Genomic DNA, 23,129 nt, shown 5'->3' with positions numbered 1-23,129 from the left:
TATAAAGTGTATGATGAAACCATTTCTTGATAAAAATGAGTTGGTTCCCTGAAAATAATTACATATGTAAACCTGTATGTTAAATAACAGAAATCAGAAATCTATTGAACACATTTCCAGAAGCTGTACAAATAACAAATGTGAATGTCAGAAATAAGATTATCTTGCGCCTATAAGGAGGGCACACAGAAAAGAACAAGGTGGGTGGGAAGCCTGTGACATGTGCACAGATTGTTTTCTCCGTGAAAAGTTGCTTTTCTTTCTTTCTTTTTTTTCTTTTCAGACAAGATTTCTCTGTCTAGCCTAGGCTGTCCTGGACTCGCTTTGTAGACCAGGCTGGCCTCGAACTCACAGCGATCCTCCTGCCTCTACCTCCCAAGTGCTGGGATTAAAGGCGTGCGCCACCACACCTGGCGAAAAGTTGATTTTCATAGAAGTTCTACATGTTGTACGTGCATACACCTTAACTGAATCAATATAACAGTAAGGTTTCTTGTATATAATGAATGTGAAGATGAAATTTTAAAACAAATACAATTATTTGGCAGCTCCCACATTGAGCAATTGCAAGGAAACCTGAATAGAGATTAGGAAACAGAGAGTGGAGGAAACCTATATCCTGTGTCTATAAGATGTTCCACAATAATAAAATAGAATGTCAGAAAGGAAGAATCTTCCAGATTGGACACTAAGGTGAGTCTTTGTCCAATAAATAAAATAAGTCCCTTACACAACTTGCCATCACAAAGCAGAAAACATCCATAGCAAATAGTAGCTGTTTACAGAAATTGATTCGATTTAAAAGAATGTAAAGGGTGCTGAATTGAACAGTTACTTGGGTGTGCTATATATAGAGACATTTGACAATTTATTACTTGAGAATATGTTAGGCAAACTTCACCCATAACTTTTTCTGTGGTTGTATTTGTTTTAGCTTTGTTTTTATACCTAGAAGATGATTTGCTCAGTTAAAATGATTTACGCAAATATAAGGCCTTTGAGAAAAGAATGACATCAGAGTGATAAAACTTGTGTTTTTTTTTTTTTACTAATTTATTCTTGTTACATCTCAATGGTTATCCCATCCCTTGTATCTTTCCATTCTTCCCTCCCTCCCATATTCCCCTTATTCCCCTCCCCTAACTGTGACTGAGGGGGATTACCTCCCCCTGTATATGCTTATAGGGTATCAAATCTCTTCTTGGTAACCTGCTGTCCTTCCTCTGAGTGCCACCAGGTCTCCCCCTCCAGGGGACATGGTCAAATATGAGGCACCAGAGTCTGTGTGAAAGTCATACCCCACTCTCCACTCAACTGTGGAGAATGTTCTTTTTGAAGTACTTCTGACAATGAATTTTTAAAAAGTTTGGACATTCAGAGATTATTCAGGGGAGATCCTAGGAAGACAGAAAAAATCAAGTCCCTCCCAGTCACTCCTCACAAAAGGCAATGGTGACCTCTCTTAGCTGAGAGTGATTCTTTGGCAATGAGCATCTCACATGGCAGACTTCACTAGAAATGCCTGCACTGGGGTAACTTGAATGTGGGGATACAGTTCCAATTTCCAATTCTAAACGGGATGCATAAGAGACTTTTGAGATGCTTTCTAATTGGCAGAGCTTCTAGCCAATAAGTGACATCCCAAAAGCCCTGTTTTTTGCATAGCACCATAAAGAAAACCACATTTGTAAGAATTTCTAGCAACTTACCAAATTTGATTGTTATAGATGAAAAAAATGACTCAGGGGAAGCTTTTTACATATTTTGGCTGTCATATTTTGTGTTAGGAGTATTTATGACAGGATATGTAGAAAGTTCCAAAAAATTCTCTATAAGTATGTAAAACTATAGGGACAGTTATATGTCACTTCCACCAAATATAAAGACAAGATCATCTTTAAGTTCTGAAAACATGTAATGTGACAAACTGAAAATAGACACTTCCAGTAATGCTTCCAACTTCCAGTGATTATTTATAAGTTTAATGTATGTTTTTTAATTAATTGATAACTTTATACATTGTACTTTGTTTTTTATTATTATTAATTTATTCTTGTTACATCTCAATGGTTATCCCATTCCATGTGTCCTCCCATTCTTCCCTCCCTCCCCATTTCCCCTTATTCCCCTCTCCTATGACTGTTCCTGAGGGGGATTACCTCCCCCTGTATATGCTCATAGGGTATCAAGTCTCTTCTTGGTAACCTGCTATCCTTCCTCTGAGTGCCACCAGGTCTCCCCCTCCGGGGCATGGTCAAATGTGAGGCACCACATGCTGGCGAGGATGTGGGGAGAGAGAAACACTCCTTCATTGCTGGTGGGAATGCAAACTAGTCCAGCCACTTTGGAAATCTATCTGGTGCTATCTCAGAAAACTGGGAATAGGGCTTCCTTAAGACCCAGGTATTCCACTCCTTGGAACATACCCAGAAGATGCTCCAGCACACAACAAGAAAATTTGCTCAACCATGTTCATAGCAGCCTTATTAATAATAGCCAGAACATGAAAACAGCCTAATTGTCCCTCAGTAGAAGAATGGATAAAGAAACTGTGGTACATATACACTATGGAATACATTGTACTTTGATCATGTTCTTCTTTCTATCAATTCCTCTCAGGTCTACCCTATATCCCATACCCACTCAAATTTGGGTACTCTTTTTTTTTCAACCCATCAACTTCAACTAGTTTTTGTCATGTGCCCTTGTGTTGTGACCATTTATAAAATATGTTCCACCTACCACACTAAATAAAACTCTGCTGACTCAGGCATCTATCAATTACCAATAACTCCTCAGTTAGATGGGAGTTGCTAAACAATCTGCTTGCTCTTCTTGGCTTATGTTCTCTACCTCTAGATGTGTGCAACTCTTTAACCTCCAAAGAGGAGATATTCTTCACAGTAATTGATGATTATCAGAGACCCACAGCCCTTAAGATGTACAGAATAAAGTACGGAGAGATGAATGAGGTATCTGTAATGCACCCTGTCCTCTCAAGTCTCCGGGAATCATTGGAATAGAGTGATAAAGATTATAAGAAGCATTCGTGGTGGATGACGACGAGGGAGGTGTTTATGGCCAAACAGGATGTTAGCAAGGAGCTGATTGAGGTTGTGACAGCATGTACAAGATCATCCCAAGCTCATTTATTTATAATTTTAGGAGTAATGCACAAATAGCACTAAACTTCTAAAAGCCTCTACGAAATTTGGATACATAATACTTAATTCACACTTGCTTAGCTATTAGTAACTCTCTCTACATTTATGTTTCCAATCTATTGTACTCATTTCTAGGGCTCCTATCACAGGGTTACATAAACTTGGTGGGTTCTTTATTTCACCTATTTGAAGACTGGAAGTCTCCAACTAAGGTATTATTTTGACATTTTTAGTAGGCATGGGTCTGGGCAGGATCTCTATCACCTTTCCATGACATTCCTCCATGTCTTCTTATTGTCCTCACCTTTCTGTAACTCTGTTCGTATTTACTTTGTTCCAGTAAAAAGTTCAGATTCTTATAGACATGCCGACATCCTTGAGAGTTAGCACTTTTTACAATAGATTTATAAAAATAAAAAAAAAATAAGATTAAATCATAAGCTGCTTAAAATATTACTACATAATAAATGCAAATGAATTGTCTAGATCCCCAAGCAGAAAGGAGCAGGTAGCTATCACGCAACTATCAAGTTTTGGAGAAGATATTCAGATGACTTTCACAAATTATAGAACATTGATCCCTATTCAGGAACCAGGTAACCTTGTGAATTATGGTTAGCAATGTGGCACTCCAAGTTCCCCTTCTCAGCCCTTCACATCCAACATTACTGTGTGTGTCTTTTTGGACTTCATCATTTAAGGTTTACCTCCCTGTAATAAGTTTTACTTTCTGGCCTGTCAGAACATATGGGCATACCTCTGTTTCTGTACAGATCAAACCTGTCTTTCATAACCCTGGGGCTAGATTATGTACCCATTTCTCTTTATTCTCTCTTCTAGGTTACATGAAATGAGCTCATAGTTTAGGTTTTAATGGGAGTGCATTGGTTTTGGAAATGCCTCAAGAAGAATAATTGGGGTCCTAAGAGACCAAAATTTTTTTTCCTTTTTTTTTTATTAATTTATTCATATTACATCTCGATTGTTAGCCCTTCCCCTGTTTCCTCCCATTCTTTTCTCCCTCCCACTTCCCCCTTCTTCCCTCCCCTATGTCTGTGATTGAGGGAGATCTCCTCCCCCTATATATGCTCTTAGAGACCATAAATTTTTAAATTACATGTATACAGTACTGTGGCTTTTATGCCTGAATAGACTTGAAAGCTGAAGAAAATCTTCAATGTAACTCATGAATGGGCAAGATGTGAATTCTAAGGGACACATCTATGGCCCTCCAAATCTGACCTGCCTTACCCTTGAAGGTATTACATTGGATATTGTTCCTGTACCTTAGCAATAGCATGTGCCGTTCATCCCCATGTGTAACCAGATTATTGCTCAAGATAATTTTGAGATTGCTGGCTGAATTCAGTCCTTTAGGTAGCATATAGAATAGACATGGCCTGATATGTATAAGGATGATCTCTGTTAGTGAAGAAGCAAAGGATTCAATGGGATTCCTAATGATCCAAAACAGACTTGCTCAAGTTGTACAATGTTGAACCATGGTAAACTTGATTGGTGATGATGGTGTTAGGCACAACACCTCTGTGAGATCACCTTCTGTCCTTAAAATTACACCAGCCAGTGAGATAGTTTAGAGAGTAGAGAGTAAAGGCAATCACTGCTGATCTTAGAGACTGAAGCTCACATATTAGAAAAAAAAATTCCTGAAGGTTAACCTATGACCTCCACAGATAATAATTGAGCCCACACCCACACATACAATAAAAACTAATTAGCAAAGTAGCAAAATGGTCATATTTGGCAGACACTCACCCTAAGAACTTCATTTGACTCATTTATCAAATTGGATCAGCTCACATTCTAAGGTAATGGAACTTAGAACTTGAACATAAAAATTGAAATAGAATAGCACAACCTATAAGAAATAGAGCGTCAAGAAGTGTGTTCTACACATACATTTCCTCATTCATCTTTGTTACTGATATGGACCATGCAGATACATGAGGTAATGATGAGTGTGAACTGAATAGAATAGATGAGATCTTTGAACAGTAGTGCATATTGATAAATATGGAACACATTTATTTGTGTTTGTTACAAATAAATTAATGGTAGAAAAGTAAATCAAAGAGAGGGAGATGAATGAAGGGAGAGAAGAATAAGGAAAGAAAAAAGGGCAGAAGAAATAGAAGGGTAGAGGAAGAGAATAACGGCATAGGAAAGGATGGAGAAAGAAAGAGAAGGCCTAAAGGTAAATAATATCTGCTGTTACACCTCTGGTCAACTGACATGTAGAAGCTCAGGAGAAAGTACAAATTTCTCTTCCCACTTGACTCACCTGGATTTGTTCCCTTAGCCAGATAACCCTCCTCACCAGGGGACTAAGTGTTGCTCTTAATTATCTCTGAGCCATGAGTTTTTGTTCGAATAGCCAATCTTTAAGTGAAAACCAGAGGTACACATTATCCTCTTGACACTATCAGAAGGGTTTTATATTCTCTGTGGATTTTCATTGTGTTCTGAATATGACCCTGAAGGGGAACTCTTTATTCTCTCAGACTGTGAATATTTGTGACTATGCCTTCTGGTCTTCTATGTCATTCCTCTCATCCAAGGGCAAGGATATTTCCTTAACTGATTTGATAAATGCAGGCACTTTAGATGATTGGCATCATAGGCAGGATTGTTTAACTATGGCCTAGTGTAAGTCTAAACTAAAAGTTTAATGATTGATTCAATGTTTCCTAGCTTACACTCAGTCACTGCTTCTTGCATAACATGGTATTGTTTACAACTATCTTACACAGACATTCACTGGACATCTTGTTCTTTGTCCCACAATGTGCTCAAATCATTACTAAATACTGTTGCCCTTTTCCAGGCTAAAATGCTCTTATGAGAATATGATGAATGTTAAGTAATTGGGGTGCAACATGGTATGCTAGAATGTTGGACTTGGATTTATAAGATGTCTGTGTGGCTCTCAGGTAAAAGAATGGTGACAGCACAGCTACCCAACTTGTCAGTGATTAGATTCCACTTATCTGAAGTAAGGAAGACCTCTATAGTCACTGTTTCTACTTGGTGACAATTAGTGTTACCTTGGATGGTCATACTTTCTGAGTGTGTACTCTTGAGATAGACTAGGATGTTCTACTTGAGATTTGTACACACCATACTGAGTTGAATTTAGATGGGATATAAGTTACCTAGAAAGTACAAAGGCCTGTGCCACTGTAGTAGTCCCATTTTCATTCGGTGGGTGAGTGTGAAAAGAACACACTCCCATGTCCCACTCTGATAAACTGCATTGCTGCACTCCTGAAGCCTTGGAATTTCCACATCTCATGTTCACTCCTGGAAGCAGGCACAACAGAAATGTGAAATGTGCTTCTCATAGATTCTTATTTATATCAACAGTGACAAACATATCATGCTGTGGTGTTATTTTTGTCACAATACTGATGTTAATAGTGTAATTCACAGCCTCATGGTTCCCAGGATCATGCAGAGCACATACCAATGTCATATAAGACCCTTAAATAATATTTTGGCAATAAAATCACAATGATTTTTATTTCCTGACAACTTCATCATGTAGTTCTCCTTATTCTGGTCTCTTCCAAGTTTTGCTTCCTAAAAAGGTACATTCTCATTTGATAAAATACTCAGGCATCAGCAAAATTTAAGTTCATACTAAGTCATCAGGAAATAAATGTGATATAAGGATTGAAATTAAGGATCAATATATCATGTTTTTTATACCTTGAGAATCAAAGGTCCTCAAATGAACTAAATTCATTTTTTGAAATGAGGAGAAATTTTCAAATGTTTTTGACCAACCTAGCTATTTACTTTTCCTCTACAAAGTGCAGAGATCAGTCTATGATGACAGGAAATAGTGTGAGCCAGTCTTTGTTTTTATTCTCACCCCAAATTAGAATGGTCTGAAATATTTGACTTCACTGATCCAGGTCATATACAAAGTGTCAGGCACAGCAAGACAGCTAAATAACGTGGACCACATGCATATTATGGTCCATATAACTTGGACAATATTTTTGATGGTTAGTATTTTGGTTATCGTTAAATTCTAGATTTCTCCTGATTGTCTCTGTCTATTTGGAGAAACAGAGATAGATGGATGCATTATATGTGCATTGTCACTCACTCCATCAGAAATTACATCTTTTTCACCTCTGCCCACTTAACTCCTAAATATAACCTCATGGAACCCAAATCTAGCCTTGAGAAGATGGGAAGGCTTACTCCAGAAGAATGGATACCAGCTCCATGCCTGACAATAGTTTTGATCAAATAAGACAAACACATATTCATTTTAGAAATGACATTCTATACTATTGGTAATGAAAATCCTATTTCTGACAGCCCTATAAGCTCCTCTTTTCCCAATGAGAAAAGGTGGAAAAGAAGGTGAAATTGAGAAAGCACAAAAAGAGTTAGGTATTGAGGACTAAAATATATAGGGTCTGAAATATAAGAGAAAATGTAACACATACACACACACATACATATACAACTGGCTAAAAAATATGTATTACAAATATTTGCTATTACATCTTTGGTCACAGAGAAAATTTGTGGTTAGTTAGATTTTGCTGTTCTCCTTTTGGTTTATTCCTGTCCCTCATCTCTATATTAGAGGTTTTTCTGGTTTGAGCTTGCACAAAATTTGAGCATATTCTCATAATTGTTGTGTGTTTATATGTGTAAGCACCCTGTGGTACCGGAAAGTGCAGTTTTTTATAGTCTTCTACTTCCGCTGGCTGTCACAATTTTTCTGTTCCTGTTTCACAATGATCCTTTAATCGTTGGAAAAAGGAGGAAAAAGAGGAGAAAGAGGAGGAGGAAAAGGAGGAGGAGGGAGGAAGAAGAGGAGAAAGAGGTTAGAGATCTCACACATTGTCTCTTGTTCTCTCAACCTTGACATTTTGTAGTTTTCTGGGTTATTCTCCATCTATTGTAAAAAGCAGATTCTCTGATTAAGGCTCAGAGATGCATTAACTTGCAGATGATAATAATGTATTAGGAGTTGGTTTAAGTCTATTCTCACTTAACAAAATCATAGTAGTAGATCTGTGGCCTATGAATTGTCTAACCATAGGTTCTTGGCATAATATACATGCCAAGTATGTGTTTCATCTTGTGGAGCAGGCCTTACTGCAAATCAGTAAGTGACTGGTTATGTTGTGGGGTCATAGTAATAACTGTGGAAGACCGATGCCTCTGATAGCATGCATAGCACCTTCCAGCAATTTGAAACAGGAGGAAGAAAGAATGTGAGAGCCAGAGAGATTGGAGGACTCTAAAGAATCAAAACCTTCTAGAACAAAGTAGGCTGGCCCACATATGATATTCACAGAGAAACTGTGGCAATATACATAGGACCTACATGGGTCTTCACCAGATGGGGTCCTAGAGTTGAAAAAACAAAGTGGACAAATGCTTCCAACCCTCTCTTAGAATCCATCTGCAATTGATATCTACATGCAAATAAAAAAATGAATATTCTCCAACAGAGTCTCTGGGGAAACAAATCATGCCCAGAAACTAATGACAAACACAAAAAATTCAGTATCTTTGATCTTTGGAGATTCTTCGTCTCATAATAGTCAATTGAGGTGATGTTTTCTAATCTTACAGGTCCTTAGAAAACACACACATATGAATAAATATTGTGTGTATGTATATATAGTTTCTGGTTTTATATTTCTATGGAATTCTGTTTGCTTGAACATGTGTGTCTCTGCATCTATGTGTATTCTTTGTGCTTCTTTGGCTCCTTTTCTTGTCTTAGATATTGTATTCTATTGTGATTTTTTAATTTTTGTGTTATATTATTTTATAATATTATTATTATTAACTTTATTCCATAAATGCTTGTTTGCATTCTTAGAAGAAAAAGAAAGGGTGTGAATATAGATGGGAGTAGTACTGGGAATAGAGGGAAGCAGAACCATAATTAGAATATATTGTATTAAAAACCCTATTTTGAATAAAAGAAAAATAATACAATAAAAATAAAGAGAATGAAAGGTAGCTGGTAGGGTTGAAGCATCCAGAATATTACACGTTTAATTTCTCCCTTTTCTAAAACTTAAGTATATCCTGTTTCCAGCAATAGGGAAGTCAAGTTGGAGAGGGCAGACAAAAGCATTGGTAATACCCTGTATTTTGGAGGACTCTTATGAATCTCACTGGCCAACTTCTCCGAGAGACATAGGTTCCTGACATTGTAATCCTTATATTTTAAGCTCTGGGATCTAGTAAGGGCCTTGTTGCCTTGTTATAAGGTGATTCCTTTCAAGCTGTTTAAAAAATACCTTTTAAAATTAAAGTAAAACTACAAAATTTCTTGCTTCCCCAACTTCTCCCAAGTACCCACACTTACTCTTCTTGGAATTATTGTCTCCTTTTCTTTAAGTATAATTGTTACATACACACAAGCATACACACACTTACATATATAAAGCCTGCTCATTCAGTTTAGTGTGTATGTGTGTGTGTGTGTGTGTGTGTGTGTGTGTGTGATTTAAGGACGTATCACCATGAGGTATTAAATAACCTGGAAGAAGCTGGGGTTTTCTCCATTTCTCAGCATTCCTTTGTTGACTTGTATGTAGCTTAGCTCTTTATCTGTTGCTGGGTCCCAGGGAAATTCCCCCTTCTTTTATCAGTTGATGGACATCTAATCTGTTTTCATTTCCTGACCACTATAAATTCAGCAGCAGCAAACATGGATAAATAGGTATCTTTTTAATAGGATATACACAATTTAGGGTATATTCCCAAGATTGGCATAACTGGATCACTTAATAGATTTATTCCCAGCTCTTTGAAGAGCTTGCTAAGGGACTCATGTGAAGGCCGAACTGTCAGTCCTCTGAGAAACTCCACCTAGCAGCTGATCAAAACAGACGCTGAGACCCACACCCAATCATTAAATGGAGATCTGGGAATCATATGGAAGAGCTGGGGCAAGGATAGAGGGACCTGAAGCGGACAAGCACTCCACAAGAAGACCAACAGAGTCAACTAACCTAGATTCATGGGGGTTCACAAAGACTGAACCTCCCACCTGAGTGCATGCATGGACGGGACTTAAGTCCGCTACACTTGTGGAGCTGATGGACAGCAAAATGTATTTCTTCTTTTGTTTTGTTTTGTTTTGTTTTGCTTTGCTTTGCTTTGTTTTGTTTTCAAGACAGGGTTTCTCTGTGCAGCCTTGGCTGTCCTGGAGTCTCTTTGTAGATCAGGCTGGACTTGAACTCACATCAATCCTCGTGCCTCTGCCTACTGAGTGCTGGGATTAAAGAGATGTGCCACCACACCCTGCTCCTCATTTTTAAAATAATGAATCTTTAATTTTGAAGATTTATTTATTATTTATACAGTATTCTGCACACATGTTTGCCTGAATGACAAAAGTGGGCACCAGATTTCATTATAGAAGGCTGTGAACCACCATGTGGTGGCTGGGAATTGAACTCAGAACCTTTGGATGAAGAGTCAGTGCTCTTATCCTCTGAGCTATCTCTCCAGCTCAACAAAGTGTATTTCTTAATAGTCAAATTATTTTGTTTTCCTACCACCAATGAATAAATGTATTTTTTTCCACACACTCACGCCAGCACTTCTTGGCAGTTTTTGTTTTGTTTGTTTGTTTTGCTTTTGTTGTTGTTATTGGTTGTTTTTCCTAATCTTAGCCATTCAGCCTGGGGTAAGATTAATATCATAATAAATTTAATTTGCACTTTCCAAAAAGCTAAGGAAGCTAAACTTTTTTTTTGAATGAAAATGAATTTTTTTAATTTATTTTTTTTTGAATTTATTCTTGTTACATCTCAATGGTTATCCCATCCCTTGTATCCTCCCATTCTTCCCTCCTTCCCATTTTCCCCTTATTCCCCTCCCCTATGTTCCACTCCTTGGAATATACCCAGAAGATGCTCCAGCACACAACAAGAAAATTTGCTAAACTTTTTTTTTAAAAATCTCCAATTTGTTTTTCAACTTTTCAGAAGTATCCATTTAGTTATGTTTTCTATTTTTTTAAAATTAGGTTGTTTGTTTTCTTGATGTATTGGTTTTTAATTTTTTTTTTGTGTATTCTGCAAAACAACTCTTTTTCAGATATATAATTGGTAGATATTTTCCCCACCTCTCTTTGCTATACAAAAGCTTTTCAGTGTAATGGGGTCCCATTTATTAATTGTTGGTCTTAGTTCCTGAGCTACCAGAGTCCTGTTCAGAAAATCTTTATCTGTACCAGTGAGGTCAGCTGTATCTCCAGCTTTGTCCTCCATCAGATTCAGGGTGTAAGTTCTTATGACACAGATTTTATTTTTATTTATTTTGAAATGTTTGTTATTTTCAGTTCTCAAAGGAAGAAAACAAGAAGTGAGAAAAAGATGCTGCTTGTAAGTCACGGTGATATGAGCTACGTTAAGCTGAAGGAGGCAAGTTACAGGTAATCCTACAAAACTTTACCTGTAATTGGAATTTTGGTCATGTATTTGTTCTTTGGTGGATTTGGTGTATTTTTCCACTACTGAAAAAAAAAAGTAGACTTGAGAATACATGAAAAATTATACATAAGATAAAAGCAAGCTACATTTTTAAGTTAATTTTCTGTAGCAATAATCAAACACCATGAACAAGGCAAGAAATGGAAGAGGGAGTTTATACGGCATTATGGTTCCAGAGGTGGGTCAGAAGCTATGGTGTTGGCAGCGTGAACTACAAGCACAGAGAAAGCAGATCAATTGCAAGTAAAGAGAAGCCTTAAGCTCTCAAAGTCCGTCCCAAATGGCATACTTCCTCAAGGTAGGCCACATCTCCTAAAATATCTCAAAAACCAATTTGGAACCAAGTCTTCAAATTCCTGAGTCTTATGGGGCCAATTCTCATTTAAATCCCCACAGTTTTTGTTTTTATCTGAATATCCAGCATAAAATGTAAATTTGTGCCAAAATAATAGAGTGACAGAAGAAAGAATTCTTCTAGGGTGATATAAACAAACATTTCTTCATCATAAAAAGTGATTCTTAACTAGTTTTCAAACAGTGTATTTGGATGGGTAGGTGATGTTCCAATTTCATGAATGTTACGAACAAAAGCTTTAGGTGAACTATAAGGATTTTCTGTAACTGTAAAAATTTTCATGTTAACATATGGTTTTTTAAAATGTTATAGAAACACCGGAGCCTTAAACATGAATAATTGTAAAATGGATAAGAAATTAAAATGGAAGAATTAGAGGAATTGGTTATACAAACACCCTAGCACTTTGATGCTATGCATGTTAAGAAAGATGCTAGAGAAAATGAACTTATTTGCCTTCACATGCTATGAGCGTAACCAGCAGTGAAACTAGGTGAAAATGGTAATATCATGGTATTCCATGTATATCCCTTCATTTTAAGTGTTGCTAAGAAGAGAAGTGGGTGGTTTTAATGTGTTAGTTTTATGTATTCAGCTGCACACTGCAATCTGGTCTAGCTCAGCAGGCACTGGGTCGGTGATAATAATTCATTATATATCCTTATGATTTTATGACCTGTAAGATAATAGGATGCATTGCTTCAAGAACAGAATATATTGTAATAACACACCATTACTAAACTCATTAATAAATACTTAAGAAGGACTTAGAGATTTATATAACAGTGAGTTATGAAAGTTTTGGACTTTCTTAAAGAATGTAAGACTGATGTCAATATTTGAACATAATCTAGAAAGCAAGAATAACATTTTGGTGAGTAAAATTCACAGACATACTGATAACGGCAGAGCATTATTTTGACATCCTGAAACCAAAGAAAGAAGGGGAAAATTGAACAAAATGTGGTAACATTGAGCAGGGACATTTGCATGCTATGTAAAAGGCTCACGAACCATGTAAACACTAAGGTGGTTGTTTTGCTGTCACAGTGTAGAAGAGCAATACTAAGCCATGATTGGCCTACCTGCTGGGATCACTGCATGAAATAAAACAACAGAAAAGCAACCAAATAACAGAAAACAACCTGTGGAATTGCTGAGGTGTGAGTTACTGTTAGTATTCTTAGGGCCCACTAGAATTCAGGTAGTTATGACATTTGTTATCCAATCCAGCCTCTCTTGTTCTGAGAAAGAGAGTTAGAAACCAGTAAGTTCGGGAAAGGAATGTCCCTCATTCACTATTCTATCTACATTATATGCTAGCTCCTACTTTTAATACTGTCCAACTATTTATAAAAGATAATTGCTAATTTTAAAAAAAAAAAAAAACACTGTATTCATGTTTTAAAACCTTGTCCACAAACTCCAAATCAAAATGTTAAGGGGATAATATAATCACGAAAAAAAAAAAGACTGAATATATTTTGCATAAGTCCACTGAAATGACTGTTCTGACATAAACACATACAAAAATAAACATATAAGCCCTGATGTGTTTGCTATGAAAACGGTCTCATTAACAAATATATGTGAATCTATTTTCACACCTCATATACCTCTGAATTCAAATAATAAAACTACGTGTTTCAATTAATGAAAGGTAGATTACAAAGGGAAAGAGGAGCACCCAGAGAATTATATTAAGACAACAAAGCTATTAGTAACTGTGCACAGAAGCACTGGGGTGTTTTAAATAAGAATCTCTGTTTGCTTTCCTAGTCCACATTCTAGAGACAAATGAAACTCTAGGCATATTTGCATATATTACTGCCAGAAAAGGTTTTAGAGAGAAGTAAAGTAAATATCAACTCTAATATATAATCTTCCTCATCTTCAGTTACCTCTCCAGTGCTTAATAAGCTTGGTGTTGATTGCACTAAGAAAACAATTTAAGAAATAGCCTTTGGCCAACAAGCTATTATTCGGTGAAATGAGATCATCTGACCCTACTTTTGTTAATTATATTGTTTGACATTTTATCTCATAAAATCGACTCCACCCTCTTCTTAAATATCTGGACTATGTTTTTATTCACTTAAGCTTACTTAGGTGACTCACTTCTTTCTAGATTAGATATTAAAACCATCAACACTTTAATTTCCCCTAGACTCCTATTCATGAATGTGCAGTGTTCAAAAAAAAAAAAAAAAAAAAAAAAAAAAAACATGCTTCATTACCCAAGATAAAGAACCTCCCAGTGTGTCTCAAACCTGAAGGCTTTGATATACAGCACTTCTTTGGAGATCCAGGTAATGAAAGTAATTCTGGGGTGCACTGGTTTCTTAGAGACGGTCATCTCTAAGGAGTTCAGTTTAGAATGCAACCGTATGGGGGCTGGAGAGATGGCTCAGAGGTTAAGAGCACTTGTCCACTTTTCCAGTGGTCCTGAGTTCAATTCCCAGGAACCACCTATAATGAGATCTGGTGGGCAGTCACCCATGCAGACAGAATATTATATACATAATAGAATGCAACCATACATGCTATGGACAATCCAAATTATTTCAGCTGGCAAATAAAAAGCAAGATCAATTAAAGGTATGCCTTTAAGGGTCGATGTAAGGCCACATATGTCTGGAAGGAAGTATAAATTAAAAAACAGCAATTAAATATCTTTAGTATGTTACTGCAAACATTCTTCAATCAATTCTACATAAAGTTACAGTTCAAAAAGGAGAGGAGAATTTAATTATTTGTGTTAGTAAGGTTTTCAAAAATAAATATTGTTTAGATTGGAGTCCAGAGTTAAATCTGGCTATATATTTGAAAGTTCACATCATCAGCTATATGACAGAAATTACAGAGATTATTGCAGCTATTACTAAAGAAATACGTTATTTCTGATACCTAGTAATCTGAGATGTATCGCAACAGCATATACACATATATAAATATTTTGCCTGGTGAGGAACTGATCTAAAAGATACATTTTACTGCATATATGTTTTCATGCAGTGAGTGATGGCAGGAAGAAAGAACACAGCAGCCTTATAAAGTTCACTTTTCATTCTGAACACATATAAAGAGGACTCTTTTCTGAAAAATGATCAGCCTTCAACAAATTAGTGTCAGATGGCCCAAAGTACCCACTTCAGCATGGTATATAGCTGCAGGCTTCCAATAGTGATGAAGTAATGCCTTAGTTTCTCTAAATAATTCAATTAGCCAAGTAATCAAAGAAAATTATTTAATCTTTTTACAAAAACAGCTATATTTGCAGTGCTCATATTAAAATTGGTTTACTCTATTTGCATTACTCATATTAAATACAGTTTAAATTAAATCATATGATTTCTTACCTCATTGGCCAGGTTTAACCAGCAATTCTTATTATTGGAAGCTGCTCTCAAGTTCAAATACACATTGTATTTAAAGTGTATTACAGCATGTACTTAATTTCATTTCAGAATATTGTGTGAGTTTATTTTAATATTTGGCTTACCTAATATTGACTATATTATCATTTGTTGGCTTATATATCATTAAAAGAAAAACTAGAAGCTTTAGTGCAATTTAATAATCTCCACAGTATTAAATTTTATTCTATAATATATTGAAAATAATCATTGCTTTTGGAAGTAGCGAACATTTAACATATGAAGATACAAATGACCATATAAACTCAGGGCCAGAGAGCTAGCTCAGTGGACAAAGATATCTATTACCAAGCTTGAACATCTGACTTCCATCCCTGGGTCCCACATGGTAGAAGAAGATAATTAAGCCTCATCAGTTATCTTCTTGATATTGGTATACAGGTCACAAAGAGAGAGAGAGAGAGAGAGAGAGAGAGAGAGAGAGAGAGAGAGAGAGAGAGAGAGAGAGAGAGAGAGAGAGAAATTTAAAAGTGGGTGTAATAATGCTTGTAAGTATTCCGAAGAAAAGGTGAGTAAATTTTAACAAACTGTGTAGGTTATGTGTACTAATATTAAGTTCCTTTCAAAGAAATAAAATATTTAAATGGATATAAAGATATGTTTCATGTATTAAAATAATGCTAAGCCATAGTCTAACTTTCATAGTTAATGCAAGTCTTACCAAAGGCTTAGAAAGTGTTTGCAAGTTAGAAACCAACTCTAATTTAGATTAAAAAATAAAAGCATAGGTTATAACTTTCTAAAACAATTATTCAGTAAAAGGAAGGGATAATTCTGTGAAAGGCAAAAGCTTATCATCTAGCCATAGTAACCAATATAACACATATGGACATTGCGATTAATGCATATGTCAGTTAAACAGATTACAGATGTGTCTGTGTAATGATGACTGTATATCCAATTGAACTGTTCTAAAGGAGAGAATCAATTACTTCGAGGAAGGAGAGTCATTTCAACACTTAAAAAATGAGTAAATGCCACAGAAGTGGAATACAAACAAAGCCTAACTAACATGTTTTCAAAAATTAATTCAAACATTGGACTATAAGTTTAAAGATTGAATGCAAAACTAAAAGAACAGAAATATGATGAAGACTTATATTTAGGCAGAGTCTACAGAGATATAAAAATGCTATCTAATTAGTGGGTATGAAAAATAATTGTGGCCTGGGAGAGAATATCTGTAAACTATAGACATGACAAAAGGTGAGATAAAAAACAGATGTAAGCACTTAAAATTCACCATTAAAAGGAAAATTCTCATTAAGAACAGACAGATAGCAAAGCCTAATATTTCCTCTAAGAGTATTCAAATGTGACAAAAAACTGCATGAAAAGATATCTGACATCATTGAACATCATTAAAACAAAACTATAATAAAATAGTAGCTACATTAATTTTTTATCATTTGGTCTACACAATAACTGACACCGTGAGACTGAAGCGTATATTTAGTCTGTCAGCTCTAAACTGGGCAGAAATCTAAACTGATGCAAATCACTCATATACTAAACAAACTACTCTAAACCCCATAACATACTTATACCCCAAGTGCTTGCCGCTATGGTAATCCTAGGGTCATTTCTCTCCCTGTCCTAGATGTTCCTCCATCCTCTCCCAAACATCAAACCTTCTCCCTCTTCCAGGAAGTCCCCCCTTCCACTTCCTGTCCTTCTGCCCAGCTGATTGGTTAAACAGCGCTTTAGTAATGGTTGATACATTCACACAGCATTCCTCCACATAGTACTACATACAAAACAGGGCTATAAGAATGCAAACAATAAAATGATGAGTGGCATAAAGAACAAATAAATCTGTAATTTACTGGGGATCAGCATTTATATTGATACAAATACATAGGACACAATAGTTTTGTTTCATATTTAAAAACTATAAGTGATGCCACACTACACAGAACTATATTTTTGTCATTTGTCTCAGAAAAATACAAATTCATATTTAACCAAAAATTCTCCATCTGAATGTTCATAGAACATTGTTTATGGCTTTCTAACTCTAGAAAAAGTTCAAACATGCATGCTAGTCCAAATGCTTAAATAGTTAGTGTTCTACACACACCATAAACCACTAAGAAAGAAGTGTAATAAATTATAGTACACACCATAGGTAGAAGAAAAAACCAAAACCAAAACGAACAATCCAAAACAACAACAAATCAATCAGACAGACAAACAAAACTAAAACAACAGCAAAGCTTGCCAATTTCTCAATACAAAGTTTCACAAAAATCACAGAACACACCATCAAAATATATTATAATTTATAATTAAGATGAGAGAAGCAGAAATAAAGAAGACAGTATTGCCCATCTGGGCTGAAAGAGGCAGGTGTAGTCAGTAAGAGCAACACTGAAGTTCACAATGGAGGCCCTATTCTATAGTACATCTGCGTGGTGCATATGGGTACCAACACATCTGAGAAAATTGACTAAGTTCACACATAATTGATTAATAGGAGAAAAGAAAACGAATACATTTGGCAGACTGAATCAATGTCACTTTACATTAGCCATACTATATCCTGGGGAAATCATTGATGTTGGCTGAAACAGATAGTAGGCATGGTGTTTTTCTTTTCTTTCTTAAAAATTTTTATTTCTTACACCTGTATGGTAATCTCAAATTTTTCAAATTAAAAGTTGAATTAAAAAATATGTAATCTATTTCATTTTTCATCAATACAATGCAGTTAAAATAACCATTTTGCCATATTTATGTTTATTGATATGAACCTCATTTTACTATATTAAATCAGAGACTAGTTCTTCACATAAAGAAAGACATTACATCTTTTTCCTGGTAATTAAACATCTGCTTCATTCAGCGATGACACTGAGAAATGAGTGTGTAGCACACTGGTGCACTCACAAAGGGCAGATAACATTTCAGAGGACATATAAATACAACCTTAGGTCTTTAGACTGGAGCAGATAAAAGAAGATTTCTGAACTAAAAACTATTTGAAATCTGGAACACATCAAGTGTTGTAACCACTACAGTGATAGCACGTGCATTTTAACAATGACTTTATTTCTTAAATTTACAAAAAACTAATATATAAATGTGTGTGTGTGTGTGTGTGTGTGCCTAGTCTTAGCTTCTTTTCTTTCATTATATTTATTTTGTCCAATTATAATGTGTTAAATTTTGGGTTTTTTATTTTGTATTAAATATATTACCACTTAGAAGCCTGTTTATTTCTAATGAGAAACAGATGGTTAATCCAGATGGAGGGGGCATGGAAATATCCTGGGATGAGTAGAGGGACGGGAAACGATAATCAGGAAAAAATGTTATAAAAAATATTTTCAATAAAAACTGGTGAAAATCAGAACATATATAAAATTATAATTAACTCTCCTTTAAAAATAATTGCTCCAAGATATTTCTTTCTTATTTAATTAATTTATTCAGGTTACAACTCAACTATTATCCTATCACTTGTATCCTCCCATTCCTTCCTCCCTTCCACTTTCACCCTATTCTCCTCCCTTAGGTCTAAGATGGAGGGGGACCTCCTCCCCCACGATATGGGCATAGGCTATCAAGTCTCATCTTGGACACCTCCTCTTAGGAGGTGGTCAAATATGAGGCACCAGAGTTAATGTCAGAATCATTCCCCACTATAATTGTGGAAAGTGTCCTGTCCATTGGGTAGATCAGAGTAGGGGTTCTATGTTTACTACATGTATTGTCTTGGTCAGTGTGACAGTTTGAGCAGACCCCCCTGTACCCTGATCCACACATCAAGATGTTCTTCTTGTAGGTTTCTAAGACCCTCTAGATCCTTCTATTTCCCCATCCCAGGAGGATGTCCTCACATCTATCCCAATCTCCTTGTAAGTGAAGACTTTCATGGGACATGCCTTTTGGGTTAGTGTCCAGTTATAAGTGAGCATATACCATGTGAGTCGTTCTGCTTCTGGGTTAACTCACTCGGTATGATCATTTCTAGTTCTATCCTTTTGTCAACAAATTTTGGGATTTCCTTGTTTTTAATAGTTGAGTAGTATTCCATGGTGTAAATATACCATAGTTTCTTTATCCGTTCTTCAGTGGAGGGACATTTGGGCTGTTTCCAGGTTCTGGCTATTATGAATAAGGCTCATAACAACATGGTTGAGCATATGTCCTTGTTATGTGGTGAAACACTCTCTGGGTATATTACAAGGAGTGGAATAGCTGGGTTTTGAGGAATCCCTAGTCCCAGTTTTCTGAGAAAGTGCCAGATAGATTTCCAAAGTGGTTGTACAAGTTTGCATTCCCACCAGCAATGAAGGAGTGTTCCTCTCTCTCCACATCCTCACCAGCATGTTGTGTCACAAGATATCTCATTATTGTAGAGAAGGTAAATAAAGGGAACAGGCCAGAACAATCTAGATGACTAAATAATAAGGAAAAAATGTAGAGGGAAATTTATAAATACACAGAATACAAACCCATGATATGATATTAAGAACAGAAAATAGAATTACAATATGTAAATTATATAGCAAATTAATGTATGTAGGAAAATAGTAAATATAAAATGGAAATAGTTGAAAATACCTGATAAAATATATGGGGTCAAGTAAAAATGTCTAGTAGATATGAAGAAGGAATGATCTTGGTATTTAATAATTTCATATTAAAGAGATTATTTATACATTATAAAGTACACTGAAAGTCCACAAGTTGCACAATATATGTCAATATATTGTGTGCATATGTGTATCTGTGGATATAACAGTATATTATATATAAGTGTATACATGTATTCATGACTTATAATTGCTATGAGTGTGTGTAGTACCATGCCAGGCCTGATGGTCCTGGATGCTATGAATGGAAAGCCGGATGAGCACGATATGAATAACAGGGCCCTCCTACTTGGCTTTGACTTCAGATACTGCATCCAGGTTTCTGTCCTGACTTAGGTCCCATATTGAACACCCTTAATGAGGGACTGTGATGTGGAGTTGTAAGCTGAAATAAGTCCTTTTTTCCAAGTTGCATTTGGTCATGGCATTTTATTATAGCAACAACAGCTTTACTAAGGCATCCATTATATTTTCAACTTCTCTAATTACTTTTTGTAGTGGTTCTATAGAATTTTTAGATATTATGTTACTCTTGTGGGGATAAAAACCGGGTTACGTATTGAGAATAGGTGATAGACCTTACAAACATTTCAACAGTTGCCTGAAGATCACCAAGAGAATTAGATCCTGGGTACTTTTATCATTGAGAAATAGAATGTGCAGTTTGTAATTAAAAGTATATGGGAAGTGAATCTCTTACAGGTATTGTAACACAAAGCACTAATGCATCACAAAGCTATTTAAATGTGCCCTATGGCACCAAGTGCACAGTATTAATGTCATCAAGCTTAGAAGGACGCCAGACAGACAGCTTTTTTCCATTTCAGCTGACAGCAAGGGTACCAATGTACCTCCATTACATCAATATTTTATTTCTAGGAAAAAATATCCCTTCCTTCCAAGTTTCTTGCTGAAAAAACAATACTGACAAGAACACAGCCCAGAGAAGGTTCTTGGTATTGCATGTGCTAAGAATACCACTTATATGAGTCCATAGAGAAGAAATCATCACACACATCAAGAAAGTCAAGTTTCCCACTCACAAATATTAAGAAAGATCAGAAACCTAGGATATTATCTTACTGACCATGTCAGATACATATCAGAGTTTTATCTACATATGCATCACTTATAACCAAAGGGAAGACCCTAAAGTCTTTTTCTTATATTTATACACCCAACAAACCATCAAGCTTGCTGAGACTGAGAGTTATGGCACACTGTTTTTAGAGGAATGAGGAATCAAGTCAAGTCATTCTGAACATGTCCTACTTACTAAGGTTGTCTCATTATCAATATTTATAGCAAGCACTACAAGCAGAGTGGGAGAGTCAAGGGTGGTCAAGACCATCTAAAGAGCTTATCCTTAAGAAGGCAAGTTTTGGTATCTATTTTGCTTTCTTAACTATAATTCAGATATTGTCTCTCAAGGTACATATTAGTCATGAGATTCTGAAACAAGTGTCATAAGTTATATGACTTGAATGTTATAAATCAATTTTCTAACCATTCTGAATATCCAGGAATTTGTCGACAGATTGTCACACTAGTGAAAACTCTCTTCCTGACATCTCAAAGTACTCTCTTCTTCATGTGTCACACCATAGTGTTGAAATAGTTGGAAATATGGTATCTTTTTCCTATAAAGCCCATAATCCCATCAGGTGAGCCCATAGTCATGATGTTGTGTAATAATTATTACCCAACTAAAGTTCCTTCTCTAATAACCGTAACACTTGTTGTTAAGGGGTAAGTGCATATGTAATATGCATATGCTTCATTGTAGAATGAAATCCAGGGCACAAGAAGAATTACAGAAGATTGTTCAAGTGTTGGGTGTTATACAAAATTATAATTGGATTTTAGAAGCTCTAAGGCAGTAGTAAAGTCTTAATTAGTTTTAGTTTTAGTGCTGCATTGTAAACAGAAGCTGAATTGGAATGGAACTGGATGTAAGAAATTAGCAGATTATAATTTACATTAAATAATTCTTTCTACATGTTAAGTCCTGGTCTAGACTTAAGGGAAATATTTTTTGTTTTTTGTTATCTGATAAGCATATAAAACACTTGGAATGGCTGATATTAGGCACATTTAATCAATAGAAAAGCATCATGTATATGATGTTTTCTCCATATTAGGCCAACACTAATTTTGACAAAATTTTAAATAGTTTACTAAAAAGTGTCTGAATCTAGCCTTAGATATCAGGCTTTCCTCTTGAGCTTTCTATTTCTTTTTGTTTTCTAAAACTCTGATGTGCCACAAATACCCTTTAATAATGAAAATGCTGTTGACTGATCAATAACCAATCAACATAATATTATACATGAAAATTATGAACCATTATGTAAAGGTCTGAATATGAAATGCCAGGACTTCTATTTTAGTTAAGAGATCCATTGCAAGAGCTGTGGATAATAATCAGCAAAATGATTAGTCAATATAGTAATATGAATAAAATTATTTTTTCACACAGACATTCTCTCAATGCTGATAGAATAGCAGCATGTAAAAAGACCTTTTCTTCAGTATCATACTTATGCCTACTATCAAGAGATACAATGGAAGGGTTGGATTCTTTCTCATATAGTATTATTCTATCTATCTCTGGAGAAATCTTTCAGATGTTGAAAAACAACTTCTTATACACTGAATTGGTGACAAGTCTAGTGAAGTACTGAGCATTCATGGTGTGGAGTGCTCTAGCTAGTATCTGAGGTAGAAGCTTTTGAGTTACAGGTTCTCATCCTCTAAACTATGTAGCACTTCAAAATGATGCAATGTTCCAACACTCGTGCCCTCCTTGCTTCTGTATGTACAACAGTCACTAGCATTTATAATTAGGAGAATGTAGCAATTACCATGATTAATAAAAATTAAAATTGCTACAAAAAAGTCTCTCTTGATTTTAACCAGCATCAATTTCAACGTTTCTCCTTGGTATCGATAAGAAAGCTGAGAGAGTAGCCTAGATCCAGTCCTGGGATGACCCGTGCCTCCTGCAGAGTGAAAATTGCAACCACCGAATAAGAAAAATATTAAACACTAGAGAACAA

This window comes from Acomys russatus, chromosome 15 (assembly GCF_903995435.1).
Source record: "Acomys russatus chromosome 15, mAcoRus1.1, whole genome shotgun sequence".
Lineage (NCBI taxonomy): Eukaryota > Metazoa > Chordata > Mammalia > Rodentia > Muridae > Acomys > Acomys russatus.
This window is presented reverse-complemented; position numbering follows the sequence as displayed.